At 46.3% G+C, this 20059-nt stretch overlaps 1 protein-coding gene and 1 long non-coding RNA gene across 4 annotated transcripts in view; one reads left to right on the top strand and one right to left on the bottom strand.

The window, feature by feature from the left end:
* FOXN2 (forkhead box N2) overlaps positions 1–909 on the bottom strand; it is a 59913-nt gene extending 59004 nt beyond the window's left edge. Inside the window, exon 1 of one of the 2 annotated variants that reach the window (XM_084829202.1) lies at positions 246–909. The gene's annotated coding sequence lies outside the window, so the exon portion shown is untranslated. The remainder of the gene's footprint in view (positions 1–245) is intronic. The other variant, XM_084829201.1, reaches the window with a different exon arrangement.
* A 503-nt stretch (positions 910–1412) lies between these two features.
* The window catches only part of LOC146360244 (uncharacterized), a 54713-nt gene continuing 36066 nt past the window's right edge, over positions 1413–20059 (top strand). Inside the window, exon 1 of one of the 2 annotated variants that reach the window (XR_014786971.1) lies at positions 1413–1538. This is a non-coding gene — a long non-coding RNA (uncharacterized LOC146360244). Of the gene's footprint in view, positions 1539–7213; positions 7345–20059 lie in introns of those variants that run through there. The other variant, XR_014786972.1, reaches the window with a different exon arrangement.

Here is a 20059-nt window from a genome sequence, read left to right as displayed (position 1 = left end):
ACAGAAATATCCCCCATTTTCTCGAAGTCTGCTCCCCTTCGCTCCGGTTCCAAACAACCCTCTTCCCCCCGTCCACCAAGTACAGGCACACACACCCGACTTTACCGTGCCAATGTGTTCGCACACAGCGCTCCCCCGCCACAACTCATATGCACAACCCCCCAAACACACACCCCTCTCTTGTCTCTGACACGCACTCAGTCCGATCCCCCTTTCCCTGCTCCCCAGCCTCCCTCGATCGCAACCTTGCCATAAATCTCCGAGGCGGTTCCACCGGAGAGCGAGCGCGCGTATCGTAACACGTACACACGACACGACGTCTGCCTCCGTGTGAACACACACCACACGCTGTACGATCAAGGGAGATGGGGAGGGGGAGAGAAACGACCTCCTCCCGCCCCAGGAACACAATGCACCGTCTCAACCCCCTCTCCCTCCCATCCCTGCCCCACAACTGGAAGTACAGATCACAAAAAGAAGAACGGGGGAAAGAGGAAGAGAGATCGGCTACCATTTGGATATATATATATATAAAAAAAAAAATTAAAAGTGAAAAAAGAGAAAGAAATGGGGGGAAGAAGAAAAAAAGAAAACCCCGTGGTTGGGGAAGGGGGAAATTGGAGGAGAAATGGGTAATTCCCAGCCCACATCCCGCCCCCGGCCCAGAGGTAGTTAATAAAGGAAAGGTTCACACTCACAGTACTCATGAAGCTTGTGCAAAGGGGGGAGGGCTGGGGGGGCACAATATGGCAGCAGTAGCAGCAATAGGGGGAAATGTGTCACAGCTTAGCAGCTGCTGCCGCCTCTGGCGCTCCCTCCCTGCGCAGCAGCAGCGGCGGCGGCAGCGCCGCCACCTCCTCCCCCTCCCTCGCAATCTCCCCATAGCAACAAGGCGCCCGAGCCCCTAACTCCTCCTCCTCCTCTCCCCGCTTGCACACGCCTCCCTGCGCACAGTCAACTTTCCCCTCCCCTCTTCGCCATCGGGCCGACCCCTTTCCCCTCGCTGCTCCAACGATAAAGCGGCCGAGTCCATTTTAGCGGAAAGGGGTGGGCGGGAGTGCTTGCTTGCGTGCTTGCTTGCTTGCTTTTTTTTTTTTGTCGGTGTTGCAAGAACCGGGAGGGGAGTTTTTAGTGGTGGTGGTTGGCTTGACGCATGTCGCCATGCATGCTGTGGCCCGCTGCAAAAAAGAAAATGAAAAGGCAGGGAATTGCTCAAGCGCCCATGCACGGCGGCTGACTGACCTTGACTTTTTTTTCCCCCCTTCAGTTCAAAAGGTCGCGGCTGAAGATGTAGGTTAGGGGTTGGGGGCATTCGCAAATAGGTCATGCATCGAAGGCGTGGAACGGAGGCGGGGGGTGACAAAGGAGGGATTTAGCATTGGGTTGAAATTGGGTGACAAGGAGGGGAGAGAGAGGGTTAAAAGGGGGTGCCATGGTTTACGGACGGTCCCTAGGTGCTTTGCAATCTCCTGCAGCCAGAGTTTATGCGTGCTTATTCGAAAGCAAGCCTTGATGTGTTCACTCGGGCATACTCTGAGGTAGGAGTGCATAGTTGGAGCCTTGGAGAATCAAATTTGATTTTTTGTAAAGTTTTACTCGATTAAACTTTGGGCTTCTGTGCATGGCTGTTGACTTGTAAAGTATGGGTATGTTCACGTTGCATTAATAGCATAAGCGAGAGACTCCCCTACGAGACTCGATAGCCAGAGTTGATTTTTTTTATTATTCACAAGTATATTATTTTCATTCCTCATCCTCTCTATAAACATTGCCGGGAGAGTTAATCAGATGAATTCTACGGTAACTACGACCAGCGTTGATACATCACTTGTAATAATCAGATAATACTACACACAGGATCATATGTGGAGTATAGCAGAGTAGTTAAGGGGATGTTAGCAAATCTGTATCAAGTTGCCTTGCATATGCTAGTAAAGTGCAAACTTAAGTAAGTTTACTCAGAGGTAAGATCCTCTGATTTCACTGGGACTTAACTCCCATGTAAGTGTGTTTTTACTGCTTCCAAAGAATCCCGTGAAACCTTGAAGACTTAAATGGATTATTGGCACAAACGTTCATGGATTTTCAATGCTTCATCTGATGTATAAAATGCTCTCCTAAACTGGTGAGTTGAAATATACATAGGTACTGAAGTGGGGGCAGAGAGGCAAAGAAAACACAAGAGACAGAGGAGGTATCAGAGTTAATATGGGAGAGAAGTGACGTTTTATTAAAGATTGGTAGCATTTAGGGTACCATTCCTTTGCCACTATTCCCATATCTATGGCTAGCTATCACATTCAGCACTGCTGTAGTACCTTGTTGAGCCGAACACTCCCAACAGGAATTAATGCATAACAATGGTATGTGATCGGTGTTGTTATAACTGAGGTCAAAATAAGATTTTCAATATGAGGCTTCCATGACAAAACCAGATTCTGAGCAAGTTTAACTCAGCATTCATATTCAAGATCACTTAGGAAGGATTAGGTATGAGTGCACCTATTGTACGTATATAGTCAAGTAAAGGGCCAGGAGCCAAAGAAGTGATGCATGGCTGAAAGAAAACCATGGATGCAACTGGAGTTCCAGTTGGTTGGTGTTTTTGCCAAAGAGGCAAGCAACCGTTTAGTTTCTATAAAGTACCTTTCCGTTTTGGCTGTGGCAAAACCATCTCCAGATGCACATCCACTTATTTTCTATGTTTGCATGTTTCTTCTGGATCCTGGCCAAAGTGATTATGCTGATGATAGCTGGGGCTGGAATCTCCCAACTTTTCCAATGTGTGCTTATTGGTGGAGTTTGGAGATTCTAGTCTATGGTACTGGGGGAAGTTCTTATTATGGGTTAATTATTCAGAGTAAAAGGTGTGATTTGATCATAAAATAAGATATTCTGTTCCTGTTTTTTTTTTTAAAGCTGTAAACTGTACCATGTGTATCCTAGGTTATGTGGGCCTGGGAAAGTTTTGAAATAATGCATATCCTTTATGGTACTTTTCATATATTGTCTTACAAATTTTGGTTAGAAGGTGAACCATACATTTTAAATAAGAAAAATGGGATTGTATTCTCCCTCTGCCATAACACAGGTGGCTATCCACTGTGTAAATATTGTTTATGGTTTAATTTCTGAATTTAATGCTTTTATGGGTGGGGGAGAAGTGAAAATCCAATGTTTGTCACTCATTTTTCTGTTTGTAAAGCTTGAATGCTTAGATGTTTTTTTCTGTGTTGTCACACACCTTGTATTCTTATACTTTTAGCTTTAGAAGCTCCTCTGACCAAGAACTTTGATATTTGTTCAGCTCAGCATACTGTATGGTGTGTTTACACTGAAGAGTTCCACTGCATGATATGGGATTTGGGAAAGGACTTTCACAACATTGCAGGATTTTTATTCTAAATGGCACAGTCAGTGTATTCATGCCACTTTGGTTCAGAAATACTGTCCAGCCTATTATAAAGGGAAGATAAGATATTTGGGCCCTTTCCCAGTCAATCAGATTCTGCCTGAACTGCATTTAGCCTTTTGGAATATCACATAGGTCTAGTGTGAAAGCCAGCCCATATATAATGGAAGAGAAGAGGCTTGAACTGGAAGCCTCTTGTGGTTTGAGGGCCACAAGGTGTGTTTAACTCTTTCCCTTCACATCACAGTTCCAATAAAAATTATCGACCCCACCCTGAAACTGCTTTTATTGTTGTTGTTCAGTCGTTCTCTTCGTGACCCCATGGACCATAGCACGCCAGGCCTTCCTGTCGTTCCATGGGGTTTTCTTGGCAAGAATACTGGAGTGGGTTGCCATTTCCTTCTCCAGTGGACCACATTTTGTCAGAACTCTCTGCCATGACCTGTCCGTCTTGGGTGGCCCTGCACGGCATAGCTTATGGCGTCACTGAGTTACACAAGCCCCTTCGCCACAACAAGGCAGTGATCCGTGAAGGGGAGAAACTGCTTTAATTGGTGTCAATGTCTCCATGACTGGAAGAGAGTGACTCCACTAACCCAGTTCCAAAACTGTAACATGCAGAAGTGTTGCTGTAGCATAATCCCTCTATGTTACATCACATCCTAACCAGATCTTACCCAAATGGGAAGATAGCTTATGAAACCAACCTTTTCAATATTATTTGTAAATTGCTGTCAGTGGGGAAAGGCCCATGGCGTGCTGACCCTCTTTTTCCTTAGGTCATAAGGTATTGGTGCTAGGCTACCAAGGTTTTATGTTTGTGCTTGCCCATCCGATGCTTCAGGAGCAGTTATAAGGGAGCCAGGGCTCACAGGGCTTCCGGACCCGCACTTTTTTTATTAGCAGGGATGCTGACATCATCTGCCCCCCATCCCAGAGTTCCCTGTTCCCTCTGTGCTTAGCTGCAATCCTCACAGTAGCTGGCGGGGGCGGGGGTTCATTTTCCCAGCAACAATACATTGTTCCCTGTTGTATTTTGGACTGGTTTGATCTTGAATAGGCAATTAAGAGCCATTATCTTTACATAAGACCTGCTCTTGGTAGAGATGAAAACTGCTAGAAATGATTTGTTGATATGAATCAACACTGAATTTGTGGACTCTCTTTGGGAGTGTGCCGATGAGACTATCGCTATGAGTGCCTGCACTTTGAAATTTACCTCTACACCACTGTTCAGGATTTGTGAACACCTCCGGGGTTCCCCTCTTTTACTTTACTAGGTCAATGGAAGAACATCTTGAAGACTTCCCCAGTGCATTAATGCTTTTATCTTTGTGTACTATTCTCAGATAATTAGCTTCATTAGTCCAACAGTATGTAACTGTAGGCTAGGCATGGGTTTTTAATAAGCCAGTCTCATTTGGCTTCCTTATTGGCAACAGCTCCTTGATAACATCATCTGGAGTGTTATGTTCAACACTATAGCAAAAGTGGGCGACCTGGGATCCTCCAGATGTTGTTGGACTCCAACTCCCATCAACTCAGCATGGCCAATGGTCAGGGATGATGGGATTTGTAGTCTAACATCTGGAGAGCCACAGCTTGCCCACCCCTGAGTAAGTGGATGAAATGCTCGGGGAACTCTTCTTGGATGCTCCTGGCACGGTTGAGGTGGTGAAGAGTTTGCTGCTATTACGGCACCAGAAAATGCCTCCACAAAGTCACCATCCATTAGATCCAGCCCATCTTACTAACACTGATAAATTAAAATTAATTTCTTTTAATTATTAAATACCAAGCTAGAATAGACGTCACTAATGCCACATCATCATTATATTCCCTTATTATTTTACACAGCAGTTTCAGTTTTCTGAGCGTGGATGACAAAGCAAATGACTACTCCTGCTATTTCAACAAAACAAGTTCCTGTTTCTTTTAAAGTATGCTTGCTGTTGTTGGTTTGCTGCTTGTCAAAGCACTTCTTTTCCTACAAACATGTAATTCTGAAACTGGAGGTGTCGATGGTGGATGGCTATTTGGATGCATTATTGTGCTTTTCCAGAAAATATGAACCTCTGTCTATGATAGGTGTTCTGTTTCTTGTGAAGTATGAACAGTATATAAAAATAATGAATGGGTTCTATGCAGCCTGGTGTTGCAGACTAGGCTGTGTTGTGTAAAGCTAACTTTCTCTCGCTTTCCTCTGTAGCAGGCGTTCCCAACCTTTTTGGGCCAGTGGGCACATTTGGAATGTTGAGTGTGTGTCATGCACCCTCTTATAAAATGGCTGCCATGGGGACGGGGTTGCTCATTCATAAAATGGCTGCCATGGTGGGCATGGCCAGTCACAAAACACCCTTCTCCCAGAAGGCAAAACTGGTGAGACAAAAGTAACTTACCCAAGAAGCTAAGTACAAGGCAGAGGTGGGGGTCTGAGCCCCAAAACACAAAATCACTCTTTTGAACACAAATAAAGATGATATTGGGTTTCAGACTCTGTTCCTGTCCCAGAAACTGATCAAGGGCACCTCCCTGAGAAGAACGGTAATGGTAGACAGGCCCAGTGTCGACACACGGGGAACTTGGGCAGTTGCAGGGGCTCAAGCAGCTCAGCAGGGCCAACCACGGCTCATGTCTGACGCCTTCCCATGCCCCCAACCACAGGCTTACTTGGTAACAGCAGTGGCAGGCAGCTGTTTAAATTTCTCACAATGCCCCGGGGCATTGTTTTGAGGGAAACTTTAAAATGGCTGCCTGCCGCTCCCGTAGCCAGAGCACACCAATGTAGAAGGGGGCCCTCCCACCAGAGGGCACTTTACTGAGGGTCCCCTCAAACCTGGCCTCCCTGATAGCAGACGAACTGCCCTATGATACAATGTGGTCCACTGACCATCCCCCCAAATGGGCATCAGCAGGGGAGTGTTGGATACAGTTTAGGGCAGCCATCTTCCTTGACCAATGGCCCTGCTAGCTGATGCTGATTAAAGTTATATGGTCTGCTCTCTCTTCAAGCGGGGCAAAGGTTGAGTCCCAGCAGTCCTGGCCAGCACCCTGTGTGAATGGAGTCTGAACATGGAGTGAACACTTCCAAGAATGCAATGCTCAGGGGTTCCACAGCATGCTTGCAGGGGGTCCTCTAGTTGATGTGGAAAGGGTTCCCTTGAAGCTAGTTTCTATAGCAACTGAAGCGAGAACCTGCACCGGCCGTGACTTTTTTCAATAAAGCCAAGACAGTTGTCTTTGCCGAGCCCAAAACAGAAAGTCAGGTGCATGACTGGAAAGGCAGCCTGCTCTGTAATCTCCCTGGCTGAATTACCCAGATAGGGTTTGTTTTGAAGGGGATAGAGAGATCCTTCAGGTTTAATTGCCAATAAATCAGCATGACCTCCACTCTCTGGCACCTTTTAAAAACAATGCTCTTTTCAACCAGAGAATGGAGAGCAATTTTTACAGTGTGTGCAAACTGTCTACAGTAAGATAACAGTGATGACACACGCTGTTTGCTCCATTAAAGGCTATGCTAGATAATGAAGGACTCCATTAAAAGCATGTCCTATTTGTTTTCTGGTTATGTTCGTCTTGTATTTGTGTGTGTGTGTGTGTGTGTGTGTGTGTGTGTGTATAAGAGACAGAGACTGAGAAAGTGACACATAGCACTTGTTTTTAAACAATCCTCATTTAACTTGGCATTTCTCAGTCTCTGAGAAATTATTTGATTGCCTTTTCAAAATACCTGTCTTGGAGAGGGCGGGGGAAGGTGTCCTGTTTCAAAGTTGATAGGTGTGTAAATAATTTTACGCCAGAGAAGAAATGCACACAATGACTGGCTTTATACAGAAATGAGATGCGGTGAGATTATATGAAGAGTTCTCCTAGCAGAATATTACGTCTTAACCACTAAGCCACCGTGGCCCCCAGCAGAATATTACCAGGTAACAAACCGAGAGTGGGAGCTGTTTTGTTTCTCTTTTTTGGTAATGTCACGACTTTAAGACTGAAAATCCCTTCAGTTCCTCCTGTGCCTGAGAATAGGTGTGTAATGGACAATTAGTAGCACCTCCTCCCTGGAACGCTATTTATCCAAGGCTGCATTGACTGGTTCAAAGGATACATTGCAAGCTGAACTAAAACGACAGAATCTCCAGAGCTCTACATGGCCAGGATCTGCTCAGTTATTTATTTACAATATTTCACATCCCATATTTTAGTCCCTAAGGACCCCCATGGTGGCTTAACAAACAAATTATATTTGACTTAAATCAGTTACAAAAATGTGCAAAACAAAACAGGAACCTCAAAAAGAAAATTAAAAAACTGCAACAGGAAAATGGATCTGTACCTAAGAGTGGCATAATATTAACATTCCCCATGTCTTTGCTGCTTGCCAGAAGGTAAGCAGCAATTGAGCCAGGGCCCATGGGCAAAAAAAAGCACCCCTCCTCATAGGCCCTGCCAGCTTGCTTCTGAGAAGAGAGGGGGTATCCATATGGGGCTTTTACACCAGTTCTACTGCGCCCCCAAGTTAATCATGTCAGATGACGCGTGCCCTTCTCCGTAGCCAGCGCACTGTTTCTAGCTGTAAAATCTGGTGGTTTTGAAATGGCTTTTCTGACAGATTTTCCCATTGCGGCGGCTTCAGCGCACTTTAGGAGTCTGTCTGACATGAACTGCCCTCAGTGCAGGTTGCTGGGAGCAGCGTTGACTGGAGGAAGAGAAGGTTGGGCGGGGGGAGGCATGGGGAGAGCAGAGGGCTAAACATGTCTTCCTGGAAGTAACCTCAGTTGCACTTTGCTGAGTACAGCAGAGGGGTTGGGAGAAACCCTTTGCCTGTTGTATTAAGTATTCACTGACCTCGGGAATGTGGAGGGGTCGGGCAGCCAGCTCTGTTCCTTTGAAACTGCGCTGTTGCGAATGTGCACTGGAGAAATATGCTTCCTCGAGAGTAACGCTCTCCAATTGGACTGCATTGACCATGCCGGAGGTGGGGGGAGTGGTGGAGAGCAAACGTCATGCCTGTCATTTTAAAATTATGCTGGGAGTGCGAAGGTATGCTCTTATGGAGATGCACAGGTATGCAGAGCTTTATTGATTTTAAGAGCTGATGGCCCCCAAATGACCCCTAATGCCGCTGAGAAGGGCTAGACATGGAGGAGAGCTGTCTGCTACACGTGCTTACTTGGAAGTACCTTGTCCTCCATTGAACCTCATTGACCATGGGGGAGGGGAGGTTTGGGAAGCAAGCCTCCGCTCATTCGCTGCCCCACACCTACGCAGGTGATGATGTGCAGCTCTACTTGCGGGACTCTGCCCACTCAACCCCAAAATAATATGGTTCTGGGTGCTGTTTGCCCCCATGCAAGCGGATTTTTAAAAATGTATACACCGCAATACTGGCTACCGTTTCCCAGGAGGAGCTAACCAGATTACATGAAAATTTGTATTTAAATGGAATTGCCTCAAAAACTATCTCCGTGTAGATTTGGCTGGAGTCTCGGGTGTTGACCTGAGCGCACAGGTAGGCCCAGGCAACATGAGGCAGTCCTTCAGATATCCAGGTCCCAGATTATTTAGAGCAGGCGTGGGCAGAAAGCAGATGTTTTGAACTTCAACTCCCAGCATTCCTGGCCATTGGTCTTGCTGGCAAGGCCTTTTGGAAGTTGAAGTCCAATAATCTGGACATCAACAGTCTGTCCAACACTGATTTAGAGACCATATTTATTTATTGCATATTTTAAGGGCAGCCTGTCCCTGTATCAGCCTTTGAGTTGCCAACTTTTGATTTCATAAAATCTGGTATCTGTATTAGGCCAGCGGGGGCTGGAACTAGCAGACTCTGACAGACTCTAGCAGAGCAAAACGGCAGAGCTTCTCAATAGCAACCTCCATTGGTAGACCACTACTGAACAGGCTGTTAAGGAGGAACTGCAAAAAGGCGTACATGCTACAGTCATGGCTCACATAGCAAAATGTGAAATGGTGGGGTAGGGGGAAGCTAAAACAATCTGATGTCTTTGAACATCGAAATTCAAAATCCACATGTATTTTTCAAAGAGCCCAAAGCAAGAGACTAGTGTTTACTTGCTTGTGACTCTTTCTGCAACATCCAGAAAGAAATTTCTCAATCTGCTGAATTGTTTCGGGAATCCTTTGAAAATGGAGCTCAGGAGGATTGTGAGGCCTAGCAGTAAATGAATGGAGTCCTTTGGCACTTAATCCACATCATGGGTACTGGCGGCCTCCATATATATGCGGAAGCCACTGGTGCGTCGTGCAGCAATGCTTTGACTATATCATTGACCCATATGATGAGACCTAGCACAGCTCAAAGAGATCCTCTGGACAAAACAGTGGCTTCTCGTAACTCCTGCGTCTAATTTGACAGGACTTCCATCAAAGTAGATCAAAAAATCTGCCACTGAAATCTTGTTAAAAGTGGATTTTTGTGGCATCTCGGGGTTTTTTTTTCCCCCTGAAGAGGAAAAGGTTAACTCAGCCCTCAGTCAAAGCTATAGGATGATATTGCTTCCTTCAGTTCCAGTTGGTTTGAGGTCCTGGGTGGTCATGTGTCTTCTTTTACAGGGGTTAGTCCTCTATTTGAAGTCAATCTAAGCAAAGACAATCTGAGCTAGCTATGTTTCATCTGCTTGAGTAGAGTCATGGGGCAGAATCCAATGGGGCACTTATGCCCCCGCTGATTCTCTTAAGCCCCACCAATTCCATTGCATAAGCAGCCCACACTGCTTGCACAACGGCAATTTAGTGCTTCCAGGGGGAACCAATATGAGCAGAAATGTTATTTGTGGAAAGAGGCAGGTTGGCGGAGTTGCATAAGGGAGCTCCGCCAACCTGCTTCTTAGAAACGAGCACTTGTGCTCGTTTCAGGGCTTCCCCTAGGAAGCACTAAATCTCCCTTGCGTAAGCAGTGGGTCCCACTTGCGCAACAGAATTGGCGGGACCTCCCACTTGTAGAAGGCAATCAGTGAGGCAGAAATTAATCAGCGGGGGCATCAGCACCCTGTTGGATTCTGCCCATGGGTTTCAGAGCATGTCCAGAATTCCTTGCAGAAAAGATTACCTGAGAGAGCCCTAGTCGCTTGCAGAGCATTTTTGATCACCTGATTTACATGGTGCTAAGACGATGAACTGCAGACTGGAAGGTCGACAGGTCAGCAGTTCGAGACCCGAGTGCCGTGTGACGGAGTGAGCTCCCGTCTTCAGTCCCAGTTCCTGCCAACCTAGCAGTTCGAAAGCAAGAAATTGCAAGTAGATAAATAGGTACCACCCGGCGGGAGAGGTAACAGCGTTCCATGCACCTCGGTGTTCAGTCATGCTGGCCACATGACCACGGAAGTGTCTTCGGACAGCGCTGGCTCTTCGGCTTAGAAACGGGGATGAGCACCGCACCCTAGAGTCAGACACGACTGGTTGGGGACACCTTTACCTTTTTACCTTTTACCTTTAAAGGAGACAAGGGACTGGGGTGATAACCCACATATTAATGTCAGTCTGTGACCAGGGGAAGCTGGCTTCCTACCCAAGATAGCATGTAGTTTGAACCAATGGTGAACTAAGCTCCATCTTTGATGTAAGTGGTCAAGGTAGCCAATCAAAAAGTACTTAGAGGATGGTCCCACCTTCCCAATGGGCTTGGTACTTCCATGACAAAAAAGGTAGCTGGTTCAGACCAATTGGCTATTGAGAAAAAGGGATTAAATTAGCAAAGTGGATTGGATTCAAAACCAAGGATATTGATCTATGGGGAGGTCTCAGCAGGGATCCAGAGCCCCAGACACTCTAGATGGCGCTGTTGGTCTCTATTTAAGACATAAGGATTCATCACAGACCCTATCCTGGAAGACACACACTCCAAAGCACGAGCCCTAATGCCCCCCAACTTGCCTACCCCCTCCCAGCTCCAGACCCCCCACAATCACCCCCAACACCTCAAGCATAGGTGCAACACACCCAATTGAAGCTCAAATCTCACAGCTCAGCACTCATCTGACAGCACGAGGCATTCCATTTCAGAGTAGAGGAATATTTACCTTACGTACTGTCAGGATCAGGGCCCTACTAATGAGCCAGGAAGAGTGGGGCAGGCAGACTGTCTACAAAAACCCTCAGTTGTTGCCTGGAAATTGTTGGTTCAATGGCTTTATGGATTAGCTCCTGGTTTTGGTTAGACCTTGGTTCTCTCACTGGCATTTAGTGTTGTTGGTATTATTGGTGATCAGTACTCTACCAGTTGGGTTGCTGACTTTCTTAGGACCTCACTGGCTGGGCTGGGCTGAGCTGCTCCCCTGACTGGCCTGAAAGATTAGGGACCGAACAGTCTGCTGTGAATGCTATTGGGGAGGAGTGGAGGATCAACATAGGTTACGATTGCATGGTCTGCACCAGTTGCATCAGCTTTTTTTTTCTTAAACATTCACATTTAATTGTGAGATTTTAGTTTGCCAGTCCTACAGTTAGATCCTTCCGGTGCAACAGGAGGTCAACTGGCCCTAAGCTAAAAGCAGTCAGAGGTTTACAGTCAAACACTCCTGTAAACCCTTTTCCCAATGTAAAGGGGTAGCAAACTGTGGGCAGAGCTCCCATTTAGATAATCTCCTTTTGTATATGTTGTATAAACACAAACTATTCAGTGCTCGCAGCTGCTCTCTCTGCAACACAGTAATTGGTGTGAATAGAATTAATACTTTCTTTAATGAACATGTCTGCACTAATCCGAGCTGGTCCAATTCTCTGCATTTTGCCCAGCAAAGGAAATTGAGATGAGGGATTCATGTAACAAACAGTGGGGAGTAACAACTCCATCCATTGGTTTGTTTGAGTTTTCTCGCATCAGTAATGGCTGAAGACAGAGACGTAGCGTATTTTTTTCAGCAGTCACAGCAGGTTCTCTGTCTACAGCAACTGGGGGTGCAAATATACTCACCAGCAAGTTGAACCCTGAATCAGTGAGTGAGTCTTGCTCTTCCCCTTGTGTGTAAGGTGGGCCAAATGACCTTTTAAAATATCTAATAGAGGGGCACATTCATCATATACTTCACAGTTAAAAAGAACTGTAGTATCAATGGGAAGTGTGCTGAGGAGGTTATGGGTGCTAGCCAATAACCACTCATAAGGGCAATGATCAACTTAGTTCACAATGAAAACTTGAACTGGTTTATCAGAGCTGGACCTAGGAAAGTATGTGTGCTTAAGGACTATGGAAAAGTGCTATCAAATAGCCTTTAGCATTCTTAAAATGTTACATCTGTCTTCACCCTAAGAAGTTCCAAGCAGGTTAAGTTCTATAAGAGTACACGGAACTTTTAGAAGTCAGGTCATCGGTGTGAGTAAATAAGGTGCAATCCTATGGAAATAGACATTGGCCTCCAAATTCGGAGGCTGATGTCCATCTGATGCAGGACAGCCGGGGCACAGAGGCGATCCTTGCCTTTGTGCGCCAGCTGCTTTTTCGGCTAGCCGTGTGATTTCGCGCATCTAGCCAGGGACTTCGGAGCAGGAGGGAGGGAGGCCGTGCAGTGCATAGGAAAGCTGGTAAAGCAGCTTCCGTGGTCTCCTCCCCTCCCTGCCCCCAGGACCGCCCCCTTTTCACCCTCCCTGCACTCTGTTTCCGAGTGCGGAGAAGTAACTGGTACAGAAAGAACTGCGCTACCTACAAGGGAGCAGAAAGCATGGTTTCTGGAAACCAAGAAAATCCTATGGCCCTCTAGACAGTGTCTAGTGGCCATAGGATTGCTCCCTCCCTCAAAATACTTGAAAACTCAAAGTTGTGTAGACATGATGGTTGCAGCCACCATGCCTCCTCTTAGATTGGAACAATTTGCTAATAGTGGGACTGACTTACATGAACACGCAACTTGCACAAATGCTTGTGTGTCACAAATCTGTTCTTCAGGCAAAAAAAATGAAGACGCAGGCGTTTACTCTGAGCTTACATTCAAGCGAGTATTGTTTGATTGGCACTGGGGATCATCTAGTCATTTCAGATAATTAAGGTAGCTTGTAACAATCCATTAGCACATCAAACCGTTGGAAGACAGTGGAGGATGAAACACCAGGGGGTTACATGCTGGTGCTGTGAGTCATGAAGCAAAGATCTCTAACTCCTCATTATCATTGCTTCTAGAGAATGGAGCTGCGTTATTCCTGGGAGTTATTACTTTCAATTCTCATCTTTCTCTGTTAGGGTGCATCTAGTCCATTAGTTTCTTGCACAACCTGTTATTGAGATTCAGGTGAGGAGCTGGCACAGCTCCACACCTCCTTTTATGGGCTGTCTCTGTTTAGCACTCTACTTCCTGTTTACTGGCGCAATTGGTTTAATTGGGAGGGTCCATAGTTCGATGGTAGACCACACGCTTCGCATGCAAAGAGAGCCCCAGTTTCAGTCCCCAGCATCTCTGGTTATAAGGCAGGGGAGGGCAACATGTGGGCGACACAGTGCCCCCCCCCTCGGCCTTTTTGTGGCCTCGGCAGCCCCACCACTCTGAGAAAAATAGCCCCCTCTTTAGAGCAAAAAGTGGTGGTTTGCTGCTGAAATTTGGCGATGCGGTGGCAAAATGGGGCCATTTTACTGTAAAATATCTTCTTTTTCTCATCCCATCCTGCCAAATTTCAGTGGCAAATTCAGTGGCCAGGGCAGGGGCACAGCCCCTGGAGAGGTCTGGGGAGGGAACAATGCAGGCCCCCAACCCCTGGAAGTTGGCCACCCCTTAAGTTGGCTACCTAAGGGATCAAGTAGCTGGTGATGGGAAAGGCCTGTGCCTGAGATCCTGGAGAGCCTCTGCCGGTCAGAATACACAATACTGAGCTAGATCCTGGTAAACAGTCCTGTAAAATATTCCTGTGGCATGACCGGGCTCAGAGTTTCCTTGCCCCCTCCAAGCATCAGCCAGTGGAGTGGAGCAGAGTTGCAAGGGATCACTGAACTCAGTGGCATCACATTACGGTGTGAGCTGAGGTAGCATCCGTATGCGGGTGACACCCAGCTCGCTCACCTTTTTATCAAATCCAGGTGAGGTAGTGTCTACTCTGAACCAGTGCCTAGGCATAGAAATGGACCGGATGAAGGCCAATAAACTGAGACCCAATCCGGACAAGATGAAGGTACTGTTAGTGGGGGGTTTGTCTGCCCAGTTAAGTGATATTCAGCCTGTTCTGGAATGGGTTACACTCCCCCTAAAAGATCAGGTTTGTAGTTTGGGGGTGCTCTTGGATCCAGAACGGTCACTTGAGGCACAGGTGGTCTTGGAGCACCTTTTATCAGCTCAGGCTGATATACCAGCTACATCCTTCTCTGGACAGAGATAGCCTAGCTACAATTATCCGTGCTCTGATAATGGATTACTGCAATGTATTATATGTGGGGCTGCCTTTCAAAACTGGGCCAGAAACTTCGGGCTTCATCACACGGAGCTTTTATCCTGCAATTGAGATTGCTCCTTCACGGAAGTTTGCGGGCTCTTTACATGACGCTGCCGTGACCCTCCTGCACTAAATGCCCTTTGTTCCGTTTTTAAATAGATCGCAGATAATGAGCTATCAAAATACCCCGTTGTGTTCCCCTTCAGTTTCCTCCATGAAAAGACTTAAAGCGGCAAGAAGAGAAGCGAGATGAATGAAAGATAATGGAAGACTCAGATACGGGGAGAAGGAGGGGGGCGGGGAGTAAGCGCATGTAAAGGGAGTCAGTGGTGAGCCTGCATTTAAAATGGAAGCAGAAAGCCCTGTTTTAAATGCAGGATTTTAGGCTGGTGTAGAAATACCCTTCAGCTCATCCAAAATAGGGCAGTGAGACGGTTAATGGGGACTGGCCAATGTGATCATATTTTGCCAGTACTTTTCCATCTGCACTGCCTGCCAGTCCAGCTCCAGACTTGATTCAAAGTCCAGGTACTAACAGTCAAAGCACTGAAGGGCTTGGGGCCGGGTTATCTGAACGATCCTCTCACCCCATATGTACCTGCCCAGACCCTATGATCAGCTTCAGCAGTCCTTCTCCAGGAGCCCCTGCCAAAGAAGTAAGGCAGGTGGCTACCAAGAAGAGGGCCTTTTCTACTGTGGCACCCCACCTTTGAGCTTCCCAGAGAGGTTCTCCTGACTCCAACATTGTGATCTTTCCAGCACCAGGCGCAGACCTTTTTTATTTTCCCAGGAATTTTAGTCTTTTGGGTGCAATCCTATGAAGATAGTCGGCAGCTTCCAAACTCAGAGACTGCCGAGTATCCAATGCAGGGTGGCTGGAGCGCGGGGGTGATCTTCACGTCCGTGCTCCAGCAGCCCTGCATTTCTGCCTGTCTAGCAGCGGTGCTTCGGAGGGGGAGGGACAAGGCTAGGGTGGCCATAGGAAATATTGCATGGCTGCTGCCCCAGTCTCCTACACTCACTGCCCTGGGAATGCCCCATTTGTGCACTCTATTTCCAAGCGTGGAGATATAGCCAGAACCGCACTGGCTACAAGGGGGAGCGGGAGGGGAGTGCTGTTTCTGGGCTCCAAGGTCAGAGCCTTGCTTTCAACCTTGGAGCCCAGAAACTGAACAATCCTGTGTGTCCCCCAAATGCTGTCTGGGGGACATAGGATTGCTCCCTTAGTTCTGTTGTATTTTAAATCTATGAATTGCTTCAAGGTTTTATTTCGGTGCTAGTTTTATATTGCAGTTTTAAACTTCTAAATTTTATATTGTATTTTATGCTGTATTTTGTGGTTTTAATTGTTGTGAACCACACAGAGAGCTTCAGCTATTGGATGGTATAGAAATGTAAAAAATAAATAACATTAAACACTTTTTTTTTTTTTACTAGACATTACTGGGGAGATGTGGGGAGGAGACATGGAACTGCTGTTCTTGATGGCAGCCATGTGTGGTGTGTCATGTTTAACTTGGCCCACAGAACTAGACCTCTGGGACAATGGAGAGGCACAGTTCCTGTATGTGTCCCTACTCTATCATACTGTCCAGAGTTTTCAGGGCTAGAACCAAGAACCTTGGCGGCTGTGTGCAGCTGCCTGATGTGGTGAGCTATCAGAACTGCAGCTTGGAGGTTCCTCCTGGCGGTAAAGAACTCAAGCTGTTTCTTGGGCCCTCTGCTCTAGAAGGGCTATAAGTGTTTCTTGTTTGGGCTGGCACCTTTCCTGGCTCTGGTATGTTCCCATGCCGTCCTTGCTGCTAGATTGTTCCCTCTGCTCAACTCTTGTCTCATCTCCAACAAGCACTCAGCAAAGACTGCAGAGATGACATAGAGGCTCCGTTAATTAACGAAGCCAGACCTTGTACACTCTTCATTGCTATATTTATTTATAACTACAGTCAGGGACAGAAATATTGGAACAAGGATAACTGTTTTGGCAGTTGGCCTCTGTACACCACCACATTGAAGGTGAAAGGAAACACACCCAGATGGGAGTGAAGTCAGGACTTTCAGCTGTAATTCAAGGGGTTTGACAAACGTGGGGCACTAACCATCCAGGAAGGACAGCCTGTGGCATACACACACACCCATCCTTGGTGGCTCATAAGTAATGGAACAAATGGCTGACAAGCAGCTGCATGGCCAGGTGTGGCCTGTTTCCTGGGTACCCCATGACCAATCAAGCAGATAAAAGGCCTGGAGGTGGTTCTGAGTGTTACATTTGCAATTGGTAGTTGTTCGCTGGAACTCCCAACATGAGGTCCAAAGAGGTGCCCATGCGAGTGAAGGAGGCCATCATTAGGCTGAGGAAACAAAATAAACCCATCAGAGAGAGAGCAGAAACAGTGGGAGTGGCCAACACAACAGTTTGCAACATCCTGCAAAAGAAAGAATTAACTGGCAAGCTCAGCAACAGCAAAAGGCCTGGAAGACCACAGAAGACACCTAAAGTGGATGACCGCAGAATTCTGCTCATGGTGAAGAGGAACCCTGTCACAACATCTAGCCAGGTCAAGAACGCTCTTGAGGAGGTAGGCATGTCATTGTCAACATCTACAGTCAAGAGATGGCTTTATGAATGTAAATACAGAGGCTTCACATCAAGGTGCAAACCACTGGTAACACTCAAGAATAGAAGGCCAGATTAGCCTTTGCCAGCAAACACCTAAAAAAGCCTGCCCAGTTCTGGAATAAGATTCTTTGGACTGATGAAACCAAGATTAACTTGTACCAGAATGATGGGAAGAGAAAAGTATGGAGAAGGAACAACTCATGATCCAAAGCATACCACATCATCTGTCAAACATGGTGGAGGCAGTATTATGGCATGGGCATGTATGGCTGCCAATGGAACCGGGTCACTGGTGTTTATTGATGACCTGACTGCTGAGAAAAGCAGCAGGATGAATTCTGAAGTGTATAGGGCTATACTTTCTGCTCAGATTCAGCCGAATGCTGCCAAACTGATAGGATGCCACTTCATATTGCAGATGGATAATGACCCAAAACATACAGCAGAAGCTATCCAAGAGTTTCTGAAGGCAAAGAAGTGGGATGTTCTTCAATGGCCAAGTCAGTCACCTGCTCTCAACCCAACAGAGCATGCTTCTCACTTACTGAAGACAAGACTGAAGGCAGAAAGACCCACAAACAAGCAGCAGCTGAAGGCCTGGCAAAGTATCTCAAGAGAAGAAACTCAGCATTTGGTCATGTCCATGGGTTCCAGACTTCAGGCAGTCATTGACTGCAAAGCATTTTCATCCAGCTATTAAAGGCGATCCTTAAGTTTGAAATGATGTTGGTTTGTTCCATTACTTATGAGCCACCAACAATGGGGGTGTGTGTATGCCACTGGCTGTCCTTCCTGAATGGTTAGCGCCTCACTTTTGTCAAACCCCTTGAATTACAGCTGAAAGTCGTGACTTCACTCCCATCTGGGTGTGTTTCCTTTCAACTTCAATGTGGTGGTGTACAAAGGCCAACTGCCAAAACAGTTATCCTTGTTCCAATATTTCTGGCCCTGACTGTATATCATTAATAAATGTTTGTTCCATAACAAGGCTGCTTCTTAGGAATTATGCCTGGGCTCTCTAATATATTTTCTAATCTCCCTCCCTCCCTCCCCCCCCCCCCAATGCACATAGTACGTTGTTTGGTATCCGGTCAACAGAATTATTCCAAATTTTTCTCTACAGAGTAGGCTCTTATACTGAGTTATAAATATAAAGAAAATATTTCAAACTCAGTTGAGATTTTGTATGCTTGTTTGGGGGGAAAATAAATCTTTTTTTTTTTTTAATGTCCAGATAAAGGGCTACTCCCCCCAGCAATTTTTAGTCATGACTAATCAGTGCCGGATTGGTTTTTATTGATGTTTTATATTAATATGCATTGTTGACCTTTTTAAAAGTACACAGTATGACAAACTGCAGCTTTTAATCCACTCAAAAAAGACTGCTGTTCAGAGAAGTAGAAAAAAATCTTTAGGGGTGGGGGGAAAACCTAATAGCATTTCTACATGAGGTTTTTATTGCATGCTTGTGATTGGTCACCCACAGAATTTTTTGGTTCCTTTACACAACATCGGCAACCTCCAGGACATCTCCTGCACTTTCTGACCTTTATCCCGGTTTTTAAAAGATCAGGAATAATGCGGTAATAAAGGTAATAAATTCTGCTTTAATGGCTGTGTGAAATTGCACAGCTCCACTATACCATGGTGCCACCTAGTGGTTGTATAGTGAAACATGTAGAACTTGCAGAAAAAGGAAGTCCTGGAACAAAAGCCCATGTCAGCTCATGTAAGGAGCCATTCTTAATCCTTCAAAGAATCCGGAAGCAGAAGCCCCAGTAACTTGCAGGATAAAAAGCCTCGTGTGGCAAAACCCTAAGAGAGAGACCTCCCCCAAAACAGCCCAATGAAAACTGAACATAGGATGCTGCTTTATGTTGAGTTCAGACCATTGGTCCATCTAGCCCAGTATTTTCGACACCAACTGGCAGCAGTTCTCCAGGGTTTCAAGTAGGAAGTTCTCCATCCCTACCTGGAGATGCCAGGGATTGAACTGGGGGACCTTCTGCATGCAAAGCAGGTGCTCTGCCACTGAACCACAGCCCCCAGCAGTCACAAAATGCTGAGTGTCTGGGGGATGGGAATGGAAAAGGAGGAATGGAGGATCATGAAAGAAGGCTTGGCTGGCTGGAACGCTGGATGATCCAAAATGTCACATTTTGTTGCAGGTCCCAGTTGTAAGTGATACCATTTTCAAATACTTTATTATACTGATAACATGGACCTTGTGGTGTAAACAAATGAACCTTGAAATGTATTGTACAATTTATATTACTACAACCACAATACCTTTGTAGCTGCCAGTAACACACACACACACACTGATGGGCCCTGTTCCCTGCACAAGGAAGTTATCTGACAATAGAGTCATAGAGTTGGGGGGATGTCAAAGGTCATCTAGTCCAACCCACTGCCAATTCAGTGAGCTACTACTACAGCACTTCTGATAGGGGCCATCCAGCCTTTGCTTATGGAAAGCAAAGATTTATGGCAAACTGAGCAAAGTTTTGTGGCAAATTGACTTATGCTGTCTACTGGGAAACAGACCGAATTTGCCAGGAATGAGATGCAGGGGGACTGATATAGGGGTGGGGATGGGTGGGGTGGACAGTGGGGCTGCTTTTCCTTGAGAGCTTCCTAGCCCCAGATGTTTC

This window comes from Heloderma suspectum, chromosome 1 (assembly GCF_057233095.1).
Source record: "Heloderma suspectum isolate Gila_16-S chromosome 1, 16-S_ref, whole genome shotgun sequence".
NCBI lineage: Eukaryota > Metazoa > Chordata > Lepidosauria > Squamata > Helodermatidae > Heloderma > Heloderma suspectum.
The sequence above is the reverse complement of the archived record's forward strand: the minus strand, read 5'-3'. Positions and strand labels throughout refer to the sequence as shown.